We start from the raw sequence: 20,305 nt of genomic DNA on the forward strand, positions 1-20,305 counted from the left end.
GAAATATGTGCCCCCTTATATTGTAGGGGCTTGTGCCCTCTTATAATGTAGGGGCTTGTGCCCTCTTATATTGTAGGGGCTTGTGCCCTCTTATATTGTAGGGGCTTGTGCCCCCTTATCTGTGCCCCCTTATATATGAATGTGGCCCCTTAGATAATCCCCCTTAATATATGCCCCCTTATCATATATATATGTGCCCCTATACAGTTATATAGGAAGGCTTATTCCTGCCCCTATGTGAATAATGTCCGTTCATATATGCTTATAGATGTGCCCCAAGCATCTATGGGCATATATGGCCGGAATCCCGCTCACATGCGCCTGCTGGGTGGGTGGAGGAGACCGACAGTTGGACAATTATGTCCAGCGTCGGCCTCTACAAAGGACAGAGGATCAAAAAGATCCTCTGCCCTTTGTCACCATCTCCGGCAGCGCTGGAGATGGTATGCCTAACAGGGACATGGGAACAGAGTTCCCATGCCCCTCTGTGCCGCTCACCTCCGGCGCTGTAATTACAGTGCCAGAGATGTGCGATATCTCCACAGGCGGGAGGATCAAAGGATCCCCTGCCTGGGAGAGCGGGCTGGCGCAGGGCGGCAAAACGGGCGCGAGCGCTGCAGGGTTTAAATACCCCAGCAGCACTGCGCTCTGGCAGATCCCCCCCCCTGAAGATGAGCGGATCCTGTGCTCAGAACGGGACCCCTCCAGACAGGAGAGCGCAGGCAGCGATGTGCTGCGCTCTGAAGAAATGACCAGCCAGAGAGAGAGCGCAGGCACACTGAGCCCTGCACCCGGAACAAGAGAAGAGAGTTGGAGAGCCCAGAGCAGTTGAGCCCAGAGCAGTTGAGCCCAGAGGAGGAAAGCAGAAGGACGGAGCAGCTGCTGGCTAAGTATCGATTTCCCCTGTCCTGCTTCCTCCCTAACCCCTGATGCCCTGTACCCCTGTTATGCCACATTAACCCCTGCTGAGACCCTGGCAGACCTCCAGCAGTAACCCCTACACTGCCTGTCCCATGTTGTCCCAACATCCCCAGCAGTCCCCTGTTAACCCCTTCAGTGCCCTGTTCCCTTACTCTCCCCTGATTAACCCTTTCCCTGCCAGGCATTACCCCTGGTATCTCTCCCCTGGTCCCCGGACACTTTGTACCCCTGATGTCTGTGCCCTGTTCCCCTGTCCTGCCTGCATTAACCCCTTTACCCTGGTGGCCCTGATTAACCCCTGGTGGTTACCCTGGTTCCCTGCCTTGGGTGTCTCTGTAGAGCATGCCTCTGCTCTGCAAACAATATTGTGTAATTAACCCTCTTGTTACCCTGTAGGGACAGTGAGTACAGACGGGTGGGGTTGTTACTGATATTTGTGTGTATGCGAATGTATTATTGTATTGTATAGATAGTGTGTGGGGTGGAATTTGGGATTGAGCTGTGTAGTGTAGTTAGGTTTGTATTGTGTTTATTGTGGTACCATTTCTATACTGCGGTGTGTACTTCTGTATGTATATATATTCATATCCATTGATCTATGAATATATATAGATATAGCATATTGTTAGACTTGTATAAATTGTATTGTGTAATAAATATTCCTTATTGTTCATAATACAGTGTATGGTGTTTTTACTAGTCGCCGCCGTAGTATAGTGATAGTAAGTCGCACGTAGTGTAGTTCAGTGTAGTGTATATGCAATCAGAGGTAATCAGTAGTGTTTTATGTTTACAAAGGTATAAATGGGCGGAGTCATCAATAGACGGTTCCTCCCATTTATGAATATTAATTATCGATATTTGCATAAATATTGGTGACTAATATTCCCCCCTTAACAACTACTGAAAGAGAAATGGCTTTCTCTACTACATCACATAAAAAACAAACACACATAGGATGGTGAATTGTACTCTGCATGCACACACCAACCAATCGAAGACATGGATCAAGAAGTACTTTGGTTAAAAATTGGAACTCCACCTTACACCAAGCTAGAAGAAATAGTCAACAGCAAGTAGATGTTAAATGGTTTGCCTCATCTGGCACATAACTGCCACACCGGAGAGCTTGAAAATTTCCATAGCCTCGCTCTAAAATACCGCAGTAAGCGGATTCACTTCGGAATTGATGGAATGGAAGCGCGGACAAAACTGGCCGAACAGTATACTAGAGGGACGGCCATACTGGACTTAGTATTAACCAATAGGCCTGACAGAACAACAGACGGGCAGGTTGGAGGACACCTGGGAAATAGTGACCATAAAGTAATAACCTTCCATATACCGTTCAAAAGAGCGTTTCTACAGGGAGGAACAAAAATACCAAACTTCAAAAAAGCAAAATTTAGCCAACTAAGAGAGGCCATAGGCCTAACTAACTGGGACAAAGTCCTCAAAAAAAAAATACAGCCACAAAATGGGATATCTTTAAAAACATCCTAAAATCTCATTGTGAGAGGTACATACCGTGTGGGAATAAAAGGTTAAGGAACAAAAAGAAACCAATGTGGATAAATAGAACTGTAAAGAAAGCAATAAATGACAAAAAGAAAGCATATAAATCACTAAAACAGGAGGGTAACACAGAAGCACTGAAAAACTATAAGGAAGAAAATAGAACATGTAAAAAACAAATAAAAGCGGCCAAACTAGAGACCGAGAGATTTATTGCCAAAGAGAGTAAAACTAACCCTAAAATGTTCTTCAATTATATAAATGTTAAAAAGTATAAATCTGAAGGTGTCAGCCCTTTAAAGAGTAATGAGGGGGGAGTCGCAGAGAGCGACGAGAAGAAAGCAAAGCTGTTAAATATTTTTTTCTCCAATGTATTCACTGAGGAAAATAAACTGTCAGATGACATGCAGAATGTAAAAATAAATTCCCCATTAAAAGTGTCCTGTCTGACCCAGGAAGAAGTACATTAGCGACTTAAAAAGATTAAAATAGACAAATCGCCAGGACCGGATAGCATACACCCCCGTATCCTAAGGGAAACATGTAATGTCATAGCCAGACCCTTATTTCTGATATTTGCGGACTCTATACTGACAGGGAATGTCCCACAGGATTGGCGCATGGCAAATGTGGTGCCAATATTCAAAAAGGGTCCAAAAACAGAGCCTGGAAACTATAGGCCGGTAAGTTTAACATCTGTTGTGGGTAAACTGTTTGAAGGTTTTCTGAGAGATGCTATCTTAGAGCATCTCAAGGGAAATAAGCAAATAACGCCATATCAGCATGGCTTCGTGAGGGATCAGTCATGCCAAACTAATTTAATCAGTTTCTATGAGAAGGTAAGTTCTAGACTTGACAGCGGCGAATCAATGGATGTAGTATATCTGGACTTCTCCAAAGCATTTGACACTGTACCACATAAAAGGTTAGTATATAAAATGAGAATGCTCGGACTGGGAGAAAACATCTGTATCTGGGTAAGTAACTGGCTCAATGATAGAAAACAGAGGGTGGTTATTAATGGTACATACTCAGATTGGGTCACTGTCACTAGTGGGGTACCTCAGGGGTCAGTATTGGGCCCTATTTTCTTCAATATAATTATTAATGATCTTGTAGAAGGCTTGCATAGTAAAGTATCAATTTTCGCAGATGACACTAAACTGTGTAAAGTAATTTACACTGAATATGACAGTATACTACTACAGAGGGATCTGGATAGATTGGAGGCTTTGGCAGATAAGTGGCAGATGAGGTTTAACACTGACAAATGTAAAGTTATGCTCATGGGAAGGAATAATGCAAGTCACCCGTACACACTAAATGGTAAAACACTCGGTAACACTGACATGGAAAAGGATCTAGGAATTTTAATAAACAGCAAACTAAGCTGCAAAAACCAATGTCAGGCAGCTGCTGCCAAGGTCAATAAGATAATGGGTTGCATCAGAAGGGGCATAGATGCCCGTGATAAGAACATAGTCCTACCTCTTTACAAATCGCTAGTCAGACCACACATGGAGTACTGTGTACAGTTCTGGGCTCCTGTAAACAAGGCAGACATAGCAGAGCTGGAGATGGTCCAGAGGAGGGCAACTAAAGTAATAACTGGAATGGGGCAACTACAGTACCCTGAAAGATTATCAAAATTAGGGTTATTCACTTTAGAAAAAAGACGACTGAGGGGAGATCTAATTAATATGTATAAATATATCAGGGGTCAGTACAGAGATCTATCCCATCATCTATTTATCCCCAGGACTGTGACTATGATGAGGGGACATCCTCTGCGTCTGGAGGAAAGAAGGTTTGTACACAAACATAGAAAAGGATTCTTTACGGTAAGAGCAGTGAGACTATGGAACTCTCTGCCTGAGGAGGTGGTGATGGTGAGTACAATAAAGGAATTCAAGAGGGGCCTGGATGTATTTCTGGAGCATAGTAATAATATTACAGGCTATAGCTACTACAGAGGGGTCGTTGATCCAGGGAGTTATTCTGATTGCCTGATTGGAGTCGGGAAGGAATTTTTTATTCCCCTAAAGTGGGGAAAATTGACTTCTACCTCACAGTTTTTTTTTTGCCTTCCTCTGGATCAACTTGCAGGATAACAGGCCGAACTGTATGGACAAATGTCTTTTTTCGGCCTTATGTACTATATTACTATGTTACTGACCCACAATAATAACATTGGTCGTGAAAGAGCAGTTGTCCAAGTGGCCCAAAAAAAATACTGAGCCACAGGGAACTGTTCGCATTACTTTAAAAATTGCTAAAGTAAAGGGGAGGTGGATTGTTCGTAACGTGTACGAGAAAGCAAACGTAGACTACCTTGAAAATATACAAATTCATGTTATTAGGACTTGTGAAAGAAGAAATAAAGAGTGATTGGTTGTCTCGAGCACCAACTTTACCGCCAAATATTTTGAATGCAGAGCGCCCATGTAAAGAAGACATAAAAAAAACAACAGTTAACTCTGTTTCGATGCAGGGCAATGGCAGACAAGAAACAAATTTGTGATTTCAACAAAAATTGTCTATTTCAAATTAAATTAATATAATTTGATTGTACTCAAATCTATATTTAAAATCACTCTTTATGTATATTTTACATATATTGTTCAAAAAAGGCAGTTTTGTCATTAAAGGGTTTCTGTCATTGAAAGAATTTGTTATGTAAATGACTAACATTAGCGATTTGCTAATGTCAGCAGTACATAACACTGTGCTTTCTGCCTGCCGCAGTTCTCTTAAAATATTAATATTTAAAATATGCTATTTAAGCCTCTTTGTGCTATGAGGGCATTGATTCAGCACCTAGAGGCTTGTTCTACTTGCATTTTTCAACGCCCATGTCCATAGCTTGACATCCTTGTTCTCCGTCATCATTATCCCACGCATGCGTCGTCCCGATCAGTATTCGGTGCAGGCGCATTGAGTGAAGGACGCTCGTCTAATGCCAGCTTCCTCAATGCACCTGCAACGATTACCTCACAGGCATCTCCACCAGGCCTGCCTGGCAGCAACCTAGTGTCTTTCAATCACTGTGCCTGCACCGAATACTAAACAGGACGGTGCAAGCACTTGATTAGGATGACGATGCCGAGAAGAAGGACGTCAATCAAGTGTAAGTTGGCTTTCCTAATAGGAGAGTAGACCGAGGTTCTAGGTGCGGCTGCAACGCTATCCTAGCACCTAGAGGCTTTATTAGCATATGATAAAAGTATTTTTCTTTTTTAAGAGAACCGCAGCATTGAAGGGAGTATTATACCATACTGTTACGTACTGCTGTCATTAGCACATCACTAATGTTAATCAGCTAAATAACGATTATTCCACTGACAGATACCCTTTCACTTGTATATTATTTATTAATTATTCTATTGTTGTTACATTTAACATTATGTTTAATAATATAAAAGTTAATTTCAAAATGTTTAAAATAAATTTGTAATTGAAATAACCGATCATAAACTTTAGTTTTTTTATATTGTAATATAAATACTATATACAGACAGTGACCGCGACAAACTTTCTAATCTTATTTTTGTATGTTTCATTTTTTAGCTATCTAAAAAAATATTTAAATAAAATTTCCACAAACAGCAATCTCTCATATTATTGTAGCTAGGTGGAAGCATATTACTATTATAATCGAAAAGCCGTGATGTGCGGGAGAAGCATGAATCTGCCTGTCAGGATATGGCTACCAAACAGCATTTTTGACACCCGACACCTAAGTTTTACAAGGCCACATTTTTAAATCTACATTTATCGTTTATATTAAATAAAACAGTATACTATATGTTTATATAAATTGAACTGCGCGTTCAGTGATCCGTTAACATACAGTACGAGTTGAATAAACTACTATACACTTTTAGCAATTTGTTTTTGAGCGTTAATCGCAGACTAAAGATGGTGTATAATGGCAAAATGAAGATTGTATTCATTCTATAGCAACATAACCATTATTATTTACTGTATTTCAGTTAACCATTCCTCAGTTTTCTACCTGTAGTTAGCACCTAATGCACACATAGCGTTAGTAGTTCCAAATGGAGTTTCATGATTTGATCAAACATTGCAATTGTAATGGCGATGCTGTTTATGTAGTAGTCCAAACTAATTGTACATAAACTGGATATTGCAAAAAAAGTTTATATTAATTATCATTTTGTTTACAATTAAGAACTATTGTTGTAAGAGCAATTACACCGTTGCACCAATTGTTTAAATTTAAAATATAAATAGATCTGTTTTTCCTTCAAGAACAGCACATCTGAACAAGTTAACCTCACAGATGTCTTCAGCTTGACTTGTAAATCTAATACAGTTTCATTTTTTCTAATTAGATAATACATGTCATTAAAATAATATAGAACACTTTAAAAATAAAACTTGAACTTTATTGTCCTATATAATAATTTTTTGGGTAACTTATTAAATAGCAGTACTTTATTTATTTTTTATAGGAATCGTTTTTTCTAAATATTTATATTTTAAAATAAATAAATATATATATATTTTATATATATATAACTTAACAACAATAAGAAATCCAAATTTTAGAAATGTAGCTAAATTGGTTTAGATTTACTCAAAATTTATAAATTCAGCTGCATGTTCTCTCCGAGGTTTATATCCAAGATACAGTAAATCAGGATCTGGAAATTAATTTTGTACACTGTTGACTGCACATGAAGGAATAGGTCGTCGATTTCCAGCACCAAGGTATCCATGAATCCAGCCGGTAAAATATCTGTAGGCAGTTTTTCTTCGAAATCTAAAAGGTATAAACAAAATTACAATTATAACAATAAAATTAAAGAAAAAATAAAATTAACAATTTGAAAACAAAAAATGTACCTGTTCAAATCCTTTCCAGGTGGTTCTTCTTGACCGATTCCCTAAGATCTTAAATTTATAGTAACAGTCTCTACTCTTTTACAATATACATAAAAGAATTCATGCTCAGTTATGCAATTAAGACCTTCCAAGAATGGATCTGCATTTGCAATTTCTTTGCAACACACTCACTCTATATTGGTTGTCATTGGAATGCAGTTCCTACACTCATACCAATACGCACTACCTATTTTGTTTTACTCTTCGGTTTCTTGAAAAACGATGTAATTTAAATTCTCAGATCTTAATGGATTATCCTGAAAAGGTACTGGAATTGCTGTAATTTTTTTTTAAATGTATATAAATTATTTTTGGGGATCGATAGTGGCTATGTTCTCTCTCCGACTGCCGTTCCCTATGCACGCTGAGTGACAGGACAAAATGTGATGAGTTTTTCACTACCAGACTAAGGAAATAAAATTCAAAATTGTAAAACAGCAGAGTGTACCACAGTATCAGAGAACACAGATACTCTATGTTTAACAGCAAGAACAACCTTGATATAACATGATTAGTGGCATATATTCAAGAAGATTTAATTTATCTTTCTAATGTAAACTCATACTATTAACGTATCAACACATATGTCTTCCACTGCAGTTGCGAACTGTGAACTTTATGGGTTTTAGGCAACAAAAATATTTGGTTTTAAAGGGAACCTGTCACCAGGATTTTGTGCATAGAGCTGGGGACATGGGCTGCTAGATGGCCGCAAGCACATCTGCAATACCCAGTCCCCACAGCTCTCTGCTCTTTTATTGTGTTAAAAAACCTTTTTGATCAATATGCAAATGACCTGATATGAGTCCTGTGTCTGGAGATGAGCCCATGTCCCCAGCTCTATGCACAAAATCCTGGTGACAGGTTTCCTTTAAGCAGGGTGACTATAGATGTTATAATTTCAGCTGTTTACAACTATAATATTAAAATCATTCTGCTTGCCACCATAATTAGGAAAAAAATAACTTTTATACTGTATAATGCAAACGAACCTCTGTGTGCATAGTTTGGTTTACAAATATTTCTTCTGGCGCTATAAACTATGTTTTCCCACCTCTGACACAGACTGGCAATAGTTGATTGACAGTGCAAAGCATCGTTTGTCTACTCCAGACATGTAAAACTCGAGACTGAGCATTACGGTTCATTATTTGGATGTATACTTTTTAAAGTAAGCCGGCAGACGTTGAGCATTCCTCCATGTATGGCCCGATGCATAAAACTAAACAGCGTCAATCAACTTTAGCCCATCGAGTACATTGGTTAAATAACACAATTCAAAGTTGCATTACCAACACCACCACACCTGCATCTAGAGTCTCAATTGCATTTTATAAAATACATTTTTTTAAATTTACTGCGGGAACCTGGTTGGTGGAACTTAGCAAGCATTTTATTTCCCCGTACGGTGTATTACCAATCCAACAATGTTTATCCACAATGAGCAAATGTAACGGATCAGGCATTGGAATCGCTCCATTAATGCAGAAATATGCCCTTTATGTATAGTATAACAGCTGATTTTGAATTTGAGTTTTAATGTTATTGTCAAACAGTTATATACACTGTCTCCTTCTTCTTCTACAATGCACTGTATGATTTCATAGTTGCTTGAAATCCTAATTTCAGAATTTTGCCCACTGCTGATGGTGATAAACACTTCTTCAGGATTATCGTCAACTGGAGATTCCTTAAAACGAAAAAATAAAATTATAATTTACAACATTGTCATGTTAATTCAATTTAACATGTCATCTATTTAGAGATTTTTATCACTCATACAAGTTCATATCGGGGATTATGTACTCAGTTCTAAATAGTTCTTGTGTTATAGACTCATATAAGAGCACAGCATTATCCATGAAGATAAAGCTTAATCACGATTGTAGAATGCCTTTTTTTGACAATTTATTTAAAATATCAACAATGTGACATAAAAATATAATCTTTAATATTTTCTTAATATGTCATAGCGAGACAACTAGCGTTGGCTATCATGATAAGGGCATCATTGTACTTCTTCAATTGACAAATAAATAATGAAACTATCAATACAGCTTTAGTTAAACAATTGTGGGAAGCATATAAATGAGCCCTTTGTTTATATTTTCACTAGTCTGACTCTTAAATATGCCTTAATGATATATACTTTATTTTTTTGTACAATAAGACGCACCTTCAAATAAGAAACAACAAGGATTTTTTTGAATAAAATATAGATATAAAAAATTTGGAAACTAAATGTTTGGTGTGTAGTTTTTTTAAATAGAGCTGGTCTATGGATGACAATATTATGGAGCATCTGTTGATGATAATATTATGGACAGAATCTGTAGATTACGCTTAATTAGGTGGTTGACACTTAATTAGGTGGTCTGTGGATGACACTTTTATCGTGATTTGGGGTTTGTAATATTTTAGTGTTGATCTATGGATGGAATTGTTATTGGTGACATATGTGGAAGGGACTGTAATGAGTGATGTGTGGATGCCACTGTTATTGGGGGCATCTGTTGAAGGCACTGTAATGGGTGGGATCTGTGGTTTAAAGTCTTCAGTTTGTGATCTATAGATGACACATATATCATCTTATGCTATAGTGGCATCCACAGATCGCCCACTTAATAGTGTTACTGTGTAAATAGTGACCCCAGTAAAGTAGGAGGCTGGCAACTGTTTAAGAAATCGCAATGAGGCACAGTGCATTGACTCTACTCTATTACACCGTGACACGCTCAGAAGAGTATTCTTATGTACAGTGTGTACAATCCATATGTAAAGTTTGGCCAATAAATATGCAAAGTGTAGTTAAATTAACGCAATACACTAATCACTAAGAAAATCCAGTACTAGCAGGCACTGCAGGCTGGCCGATCAATCTCTTTATCACGCGCATGCTCCTACCACTTTATTAATGAAGCAGAAGGAGCATGCGCCGTGACAAATTGATTGACCGTCCATGCTGCAGTGCGTGCAAGTCCCAGATTTGCATAGTGAGTATTGTATTTCGCTAACTTGATTACAATTTACATATGGATTATACATAATTTAGATATTGTTTATACACAATTTACATATGATTACTGGTGTTAGTGGAGCTCCGGCATTTAATTTAAAAGATTACAATATGTTATCATAAAGTGTAAACTCACCAGTGTACTATTTGATATTTGTACCGCAATCTCACCAACCATTTGTTCAATGTTATTATCATTACTTCCTTTTGTATCCTAGCAAAAGGAAAAAAAAGTATAAATTTATAGTGTTCCATGATATGTAAAAACAGTTATATTCGATTCATAGTTTCAGATTAAAAAATTTTTTTATAATACTTACCATGGCAAAATTTTTCGATAATGTTACTTCCAAAAACTTTAAAATGCAAATAAATATTTCACAATACGAATATCTATGTTAGCTAAAATAATAGTTTTTTTTATTTTTTATAAATTATCATTAAAAGAATGATTAAAATTAAAGATTTTGCATTACTGACTATTTGAAATACACCATATGCTATTGGTGGCAAAAGGCATGAAGTAGACTCAAGAATGAAAGAAAATTTTGAGAACTATAAGCTTTTCATTCTGTTTTTTAATTTTTTTTATGTCAGAGCCAAATTTAATAAAACATTTTAGTAGCACATAATGGTTAGTTGATCTCATTAGCTTTTGCAACAGATCTCCTCAGTCTTGACATACCGTAAACTGAGACATCTAAATCGCCCTAGCAGTGTGATCCACAGTGTCTGCCTAATAGTGTCATTAAAATGTTCCGAATACCAGTGTCCTCTCCACAACCACAATAATAGTGACATAAAATTTTTCCCACTAACAGTTATATCTACAGCGCCAACTTATCAGTGACATCCAAATGTTCCCCCAACCAGCGTCATAGACAGGGCCACCATAACAGAGACATCAAATTGTTCCCCCTACCAGTGATATCCACAGCACCACCATATCAGTGACATCCAAAGTTCCCCCTACCAGCGTCATAGACAGGGTCACCAAATCAGTGACATTCAATTGTTCCCCATACCAGCGTAATAGACAGGGACACCGTAACAGAGACATCCAAATTTCCCCCTACCAGTGATATCCACAGCACCACCATAGTAGTGACATCCAAAAGTTCCCCCTACCAGCGTCATAGACAGGTCCACCATAACAGAGACATCAAATTGTTCCCCCTACCAGTGATATCCACAACACCACCATATCAGTGACATACAAATGTTCCCCCTACCAGCTTCATAGACAGGGCCACCATATCAGTGACATCCAATTGTTCCCCATACCAGCGTCATAGACAGGGCCACCATAACAGAGACATCCAAATGTTCCCCCTACCAGTGATATCCACAGCACTACCATAAGAGTGACATCCAAATGTTCCCCCTACCAGTGTCATAGACAGGGCCACCATATCAGTGACATCCAATTGTTTCTCATACCAGCGTCATAGACAGGGACACCATAACAGAGACATTCAAATGTTCCCCCTACCAGTGATATCCACAGCACCACTATAAGAGTGACATACAAAAGTTCCCCCTACCAGCATCATAGACAGGTCCACCATAACAGAGACATCAAATTGTTCCCCCTACCAGTGATATCCACAGCACCACCATATCAGTGACATCCAAATGTTACCCCTACCAGCGTCATCTACAGGACCACCATCAGAGTGACATCCAAATGTTCCGCCTACCAGAGTGATAGACAGGGCCACCATTTCAGTGACATCCAATTGTTACCCATACCAGCATCATAGACAAGGCCACCATAAGAGCGACATCCAAAAGTTCGCCCTACCAGCATCATAGACAGGGATACCATAACAGAGACATCCAAATGTTCCCCCTACCAGTGATTTCCACAGCACCACCATATCAGTGACATCCAAATGTTTCTACTACCAGCGTCATCGACAGGGCCACCATATCAGTGAAATCCAAATATCCCCCCTACCAGTGATATCCACAGCACCACCATAAGAGTGACATCCAAATGTTCCCCCTACCAGCGTCATAGACAGGACCACCATAAGAGTGACATCCAAATGTTCCCCCTACCAGTGTCATAGACAGGGACCCATATCAATGACATCCAATTGTTCCCCCTACCACTGATATCCACAGCACCACCATATCAGTGACATCCAAAAGTTCCCCCTACCAGCGTCAATATACATTTACAGGATATTTAGATATTTATAATTTCTAAATTGTTATTAAATAAAAACATATTTAAATTTTTTTTCTCTAAATTAATGTTTGTAAATATATATATATATACACTCACCTAAAGAATTATTAGGAACACCATACTAATACGGTGTTGAACCTCCTTTTGCCTTCAGAACTGCCTTAATTCTACGTGGCATTGATTCAACAAGGTGCTGATAGCATTCTATAGAAATGTTGGCCCATATTGATAGGATAGCATCTTGCAGTTGATGGAGATTTGAGGGATGCACATCCAGGGCACGAAGCTCCCATTCCACCACATCCCATAGATGCTCTATTGGGTTGAGATCTGGTGACTGTGGGGGCCATTTTAGTACAGTGAACTCATTGTCATGTTCAAGAAACCAATTTAAAATGATTCGAGCTTTGTGACATGGTGCATTATCCTGCTGGAAGTAGCCATCAGAGGATGGATACATGTTCTCATTCTGTTTACGCCAAATTCGGACTCTACCATTTGAATGTCTCAACAGAAATCGAGACTCATCAGACCAGGCAACATTTTTCCAGTCTTCAACAGTCCAATTTTGGTGAGCTCGTGCAAATTGTAGTCTCTTTTTCCTATTTGTAGTGGAGATGAGTGGTACCCAGTGGGGTCTTCTGCTGTTGTAGCCCATCCGCCTCAAGGTTGTGCGTGTTGTGGCTTCACAAATGCTTTGCTGCATACCTCGGTTGTAACGAGTGGTTATTTCAGTCAACGTTGCTCTTCTATCAGCTTGAATCAGTCGGCCCATTCTCCTCTGACCTCTAGCATCCAAAAGGCATTTTTGCCCACAGGACTGCCGCATACTGGATGTTTTTCCCTTTTCACACCATTCTTTGTAAACCCTAGAAATGGTTGTGCGTGAAAATCCCAGTAACTGAGCAGATTGTGAAATACTCAGACCGGCCCGTCTGGCACCAACAACCATGCCACGCTCAAAATTGCTTAAATCACCTTTCTTTCCCATTCTGACATTCAGTTTGGAGTTCAGGAGATTGTCTTGACCAGGACCACACCCCTAAATGCATTGAAGCAACTGCCATGTGATTGGTTGACTAGATAATTGCATTAATGAGAAATAGAACAGGTGTTCCTAATAATTCTTTAGGTGAGTGTATATATACACATATATAAACACACGCATATAAAAATAATTCGCCCCAGAACCTTCATTAATGTAATTAGACACAAAGAAAATAAAAATAAAAATGCATATACAATATAGAGCTTACTAATAATACATACAAGCATAAGATCAATAAAATCAATAAAATATGATTATAGTAAAGCACTAGTAGGAGATGTATATATATATATATATATATATATATATACACACATAAAGGTATAAATATATAATATAAATAAAATAAAATAATTTTTTTTATAATATAAATGAATAGATTAAATGACATAGAGAAAAAACAATACCAATGCTTTATCAAATACTACACGGTTAGATAATGGGCCTCTAGATATTTACCCAAGACCATGCAATACTTCACTCCATTAGCAATCTATAAGTTGATATGTACTTTACGGAAGCTTCTAAAATACTTTTTACAAACATTTAGAATATATTAAAAAGTAAAATAGATCTGTACCTTCAGGAGTGTGTGCTTAAAAGGATGATAAGACCAGTCTAGAGTCCTTTAAGTGTGCTCTTTTGGTGGGGTATTTATTGGTATCCTTCTTGTTTGCACGTGTTTTTCAGCTGGAGGATGTGGGGAACGTGGGGACCCTCCTACTTCCTGTTTGGATAGGTTTAAGTGAATCATATTTTTGTCTATTATTTTTCTATAATATCTGCCCTATATATATATAGATAGATGGATATCTTGTTGCAGTGTAACTACCTTTTGCATTTATAACATAAACCTATTTATAGGGGATGATGAATGTTCGCGATGCGTTGCACTGTGGAACGCACCGCCATTTTACTTCCGGTCTCTGTGCGCCTCTCGGAAGTATAGCTTGGATTGCCGGCCAGGGGATGTATAAACGAGAGTTCGATGCGCTCCACTCTGGAGAGCATCCTCACATGTGATTGGCCGCATATTGTAGAGGAAGTGAATGCGTTCCACCCTGGAGCGCATTCACTCACATGGTTGACGGTGGGGGTTTGTCCATAATGATGATGCACTGGGCAGAACAAAGCGCAACTGCTGGATAGCTGGGACAGCCATAAGTGATATTCATATTTATGTTTGTGATGGGTCGAGCCCACAAGGGCTTTTTTGGACAAGGTTTAGTCTAATATGAGAAGTTGGACAAGGTTTAGTCTAATATGAGAAGTGGATGCCATATAGTCAATCAGAGAATAAATAATTAAATAAATAAATATATAAATAAATAAATCGATAATAAAATGGAACTAAGGAGTCTTTCTGAGTGCTATAAACGGCTACATGTAAAATGAATATAAGAAATGTATAACTTATGACCAGTAGGAAAAATAATTAATAATAATAATAATAATAATAATATTATTATTATTATTATTATTAATAATAATATATAATGATCTTGAGAGTTATATAGGGCCCTATATAGAATAAATAGAAATAAAATATATTATATTCTAAAATATTGTATTATAAAATATAAAGGGGTAAGGAGAACGATAATCAGTAATTTATATATTCAAGTTATTCATTGAAACCAAACAGTGTTGAGGCGGAAGATCCAATACATCTCCTTGCGACATAGAGATTGATACGATTTCATGTCATTTTCTAGCAATGTAACCGTTAGGCCTGACGGATCTCCCTCATGAAACATCGCAAAGTGCCTAGATACACTATGAGTTGTTATCTTCCTAACAATATTCAACCGATGTTCATTCATCCTCTCACGTGCAGATTGGATGGTGCGTCCTACATAGAGGAGGTTACAAGGGCAGCGTAGGAGGTAGATGACGTTGGTTATCCCACAGTCTAACCTATGTTTGATGTTAAAAACTTCATTACTGGAGGGGATAATTACTTCTTTCTTACCATTTGTTATCATACTGCAACATTTGCACCTCATGTTACATATAAAATTCTCCGAAGGTTTTTTTGAAAGTTTTCCAATTGTCTTTATGCAGTTAAAGGGACCCTTTTCTATTTTAGGACAAGAGGGGGCTAACAGATTCTTTAAAGTTTTTGCCCTTCTAAATATCAGGATAGGTGTTGGGGGGATTAGTTTTCCCAATATGGGATCCTTAAGTAAAATAGACCAATTTTTCGTTAGGGTCTTCCGAATGAGGGAGTGTTGGGAATTATACTGAGTTACCAAACTTAAACCTCGAAAAGTATCATTATTTTTTGTGGGGGATTTGGATTTGGGTTTCATACTCTCCTTCTGTGAAATTCGGGATATTCTCTTACTGGATTCTATTAGAAGTTTCTTTGGATAACCCTTTTCTTTGAACCTTTCCTTAAGCTCCCTAACCTGATTCCTCATAGTTCGATCATCTGTGCAATTCCTCCTGATCCTTTTCATTTGACTAATAGGGGATGTTACGTTTCCATTTAGGATGGTGGCAACTCCTACAGTCAAGAAAACTGTTAGCATCCACGTTCTTGAAGTGGGTTTTGGTGATAATCTTATTGTTTCTGATACTAAGGTGTAAATCAAGAAACACAACTTCTGCTGAATTATATTCCATGGTGAATGAGAGGTTCCAGTTATTTGAGTTAATAAGCTCATTGAATTGTACTAAATCCTTACTTTCTCCTTGCCACACGAAAATGATATCGTCGATGAATCGACGATAGAACTTAATTTGAGGGTGTGTTAGTAAACCAAATTCCTGTTCGAAAACCCCCATAAAGAGGTTCGCGTAGGATGGGGCAAACTTTTTGCCCATTGCTGTTCCCTGTATTTGAATATAAAATGTCTCATTGAATGTGAAATAGTTATGTTGGAGTATAAATTTAATTGCTTTCAGGAGAAATTCTTTTTGGTGGTCTGGCATGCGGGGATCCTGGAGTAGTGTCTGGGAAAGGGCAGAAATCCCTAGAGCATGTTGAATATTGCTATACAAAGTGGAAACATCAAGGGTTACCCAGATATAGTTCTCCTCCCAATGGAAAGATTCTAAGGAATCTATAAGATGTGATGTATCTCTAATATATGAAGGAAGTAGGGATACATATTTCTGTAAATAACTGTCTACATATGCAGAGAGGTTGGCGGTCAAACAGCCCACCCCTGAGATAATCGGTCTTCTGGGTGGGTTCTTATGAATTTTGGGCAAAAAATAAAACCTGGATATTGATGGATGTGAGATTTTTAAAAACAGATCTCAATTTTTTGTCAATGATTCCTATGGAGTACCCTGAGTCTTTTAAGTCAAAAAGGGATTTCTTGAATGGCTTAGTTGGGTCTTCGTTTAGTGGTCTATAATAATCAGAGTCTGATAAAATTCTTTGGGATTCTGTCAGATAGTATTCAGAATTCATAATTACTATCCCTCCCCCTGTATCTGCATTCTTTATGACGATTTCTTTATTGGCCATAAGACTTTTTAATGCTTTCTGTTCATTCGGATTTAAGTTGTTCTTAGGCTGGGGGACAGAAAGATCTCTTTTACTGTCTATTTGTTGTTCAGTGAGAGCAGTCTTCAAATCTTCTAGCACTATATTGTAAAAGCATTCTATATGTGCTCCCCCACTCTCTATGGGATAGAATGTGGACTTCCCCTTAAGATTGCAATAAATAGGGGTACACAACTGGGTGTCAATAGAGGGTTCAGGTTGTTCTTCCAATATAGGCTGTACGGGGGTTTTACCTGCAAAATGTCTCTTTAGGGTGAGTTTTCTCATGAATTGATTTAAATTAAATAATTCAAAAAGATCTATTTTATCTGTAGGGCAGAACGAAAGACCTCTACTTAGTAGTGCTATCTCGTTATGTTGTAAAGTATACTTTGATAGATTGAATATACCTTTAGATCTTTCTAATTTACTTGGGGATTGTTGAGGAACGGTTGAGACGTATGCATATATATCCATGCATGCCTGCAAACACGTGCGGGCATGTATGGTATATATGTGCATACATTAGACATAGCATCATGGGACGATGTGCGCAGATGTGCCCAGCATCTGCGCACGTCTGCCCATGGTGATCCCCAGGGGCTCATGGTGGCCCCTGTGGGAAATATGTGCCCCCTTATGAGGTAGGGGCTTGTGCCCCCTTATGATGTAGGGGCTTGTGCCCCCTTATGATGTAAAGGCTATTGTAGGGGCTTGTGCTCTCTGATATTCCCCAGGGGCTCATTCATGCCCCTGTGGGAATTTATATATGTATGTGCCCCCTATATCATATAATGCCCCCTGTATTCTATAATGCCCCCTTATCATATATATCCCCATACCATATAAACCCCCCCTCCCTACATGGACACAGATGCATCAATGTAAATGTGCCCCAAGCAAGCATTTACATTGATGTAATCTGGGTGAAGGCGCCAGGATGACCGGACAAGGTCCGGTCATTCTGGTGAACTCAAAAGGATTCAAATTCAATAGAATTTTAATCCTTTTGTTCTAATTATCTGCAGTCCTGCTGGAGATAATTAAGCATAATAGAGAGAGAGGAGATACCTCCGCTCACTCTATTATGTGCATTCTGGCATCGCAATTACCATTGCGATGTCCAGGAATGCTTAGAGCTACAGGCGGGAGATCAAAGGATCTCCTGCCTGTCATCAAGTGCACGCGGCCCTGCGGCGCGCGTGCAGGGGCGCGCGGGCAGGCGCGGTGACGTCATGTCACCGCGCCGGCCCACGTGTCCTGCACTGTGGTGTGTGGGTGCGCGCGCGCACCCCCTGGTGGCGCGGGAGTGCGGGCCGCCGGGGGATAAATATCCGGTGGCCCCGGCACTCCGGAGTCCTCATCTGGGCCCCCACCCTGGAAGAGGAGCGCGTCCTGCGCTCCGGGAGTCAGGGCCTCCCACGTGGCAGCTGACCGGACCCCCCCCCCCCCTTCATCTAGGAGAGCGCGATCGGCGCTCAAGGCCGCAGTGAGGATCGGGACCCCCCTGGACGACATAAGTATCACCCTCTATTAACCCCTATCCCACCAACGATATCCTAACCCTGTTACCCCTGGCAACCTCATTACACCCCTGGTCCTCCCTATAACCCCTGGAACCCTCCTGTGTAACCCTTCCCAAACCCCTATCCCACCAACTATACCCTCTCCCATATATCACATCCCCTGGTTCCCTGTGTGCCTGCTCTCCCCTGGTTGTACCCCTGATCCTGTGGAACCCTTAAGTCCCCTGTTCCCCTTGTTAACCCTGTCAGCCTGTTCCCCTGTTGTACCCCTGATCCTGTGGCCCTATTTGTACCCCTGATAACCCCCACTCCCTGCTGTGTCCCTGATCCCTGCTGTACCCCTGGAAAACCTCAGCACTCACTTGCAAGTAACCCTTGCAGTGCTGAATCTATAGTGTCTGTGGCCTGCACTCCCTTGCAGTGCCACCGTTAACCCCGTAGGGACAGTGAGTACAGACGGGTGGATTATTGTTAATTACTTGTATGTGTGAATTGTCTAGTTAGTTTATGGGTGGAATATGGGAATGTGTAGTGTAGTTTAGGACTGTATATCTAGTGCTGTATTGTTAGTGTTTTTCGTAGTGTATTGTTAATAAATACCGTTATATTTGTAACTATCTGTGTAACGTGTAGTTATTGGCGATAGTTAGTTAGTAAGGCGCATGCAGTTAGCATAAGTGACTAGGGTAAAGCATAGCGAAAGTATTATTGTTATATAAAGGTATAAATGGGCGGAGTCATCAATAGTTGGCTCCTCCTATTTATGAATATTAATTATTGATATTTGCATAAATATTGGTGAGGAATATTTCCCCTTTACATTGGCGAGCCAGGCCCACTGCGTGGATTTTGCGTGTATTTTTGGTCCTAAGGCTGAGGGTCGATGATACTGTGAATTAGCGGGCAGGAGAGACGCGGTCAGCAGAGTGTCTGAGCGTCTAGTACCCGATAATTCGTACAGGAGAAGCGATACTTCCCTTGGAGTACCAGAAATAAAACAAAATCTTTTGCAGAGAATCTATAATCTATCTGTGTACTAATATTTTTGTATTTGCTTTACACGGTCACCGTCGAAAGTACAGCACCAACAAGCATCGCTCAAGTGATTGCAAGGGAGAAGCGGACACGTCACTGAAGGAGATCCATCTTCGTGGGAGCGGCATACGGCCCCAAGGAGAAAATGGACGCTCATCAAACGGTGAGTATTGACTTCCCCACACTGCAACACTTGAGCAGACACAGCACATTTAACCCCATCCTCCCCACTACATACAAGTCAGCAGAAATGCTGTGGTCCGATTTGTTGGCACAGGCTTGTAGTTACGACAAGTTATGTGTTAACAAACGGACGGTTTTGAACAAGGCCACCAAACGGCTTCGGATGCTCGCCAAACTCGTTCATACGTTTGAGGCTAGCATCTGTAAGCCAAAGGAAGTGGCGCTGGTGTCTCAGTCAACGGAGACAATTCCTCCGCCCATTCACTGCCAATGCTGTGCTAGTAATTCGGACCAGGTTTCGGCATTGCAGGCACAGCTGGCAGAGAATGTGCAGTCTACTGTTGACCGAGATGCGCAGGTGGCTAGGATAGAGTCACAGTTTGTAGAGCTGCAGAGGCAGAAGGAGGAAATTGAGGCTAAGTTGACTCAGTCTTATACTGAGGTCAAGGCCTTCAAG

At 39.7% G+C, this 20,305-nt stretch overlaps 1 long non-coding RNA gene across 1 annotated transcript; it reads right to left on the reverse strand.

Annotated features, from left to right (window-relative positions):
* Positions 1 to 546: 546 nt before the first annotated feature.
* LOC120987006 lies at positions 547 to 18,573 on the reverse strand. Its single transcript, XR_005775875.1, has 4 exons — positions 18,540 to 18,573; positions 6,838 to 6,842; positions 2,043 to 2,049; positions 547 to 648 (listed from the first exon to the last, which is right to left on the reverse strand). It is a non-coding gene; the product is annotated as an uncharacterized LOC120987006 (long non-coding RNA).
* Between the last annotated feature and the right edge of the window lie 1,732 nt (positions 18,574 to 20,305).

The sequence above is a fragment of the Bufo bufo genome, chromosome 1 (genome assembly GCF_905171765.1).
Source record: "Bufo bufo chromosome 1, aBufBuf1.1, whole genome shotgun sequence".
Classification (NCBI taxonomy): Eukaryota; Metazoa; Chordata; class Amphibia; order Anura; family Bufonidae; genus Bufo; species Bufo bufo.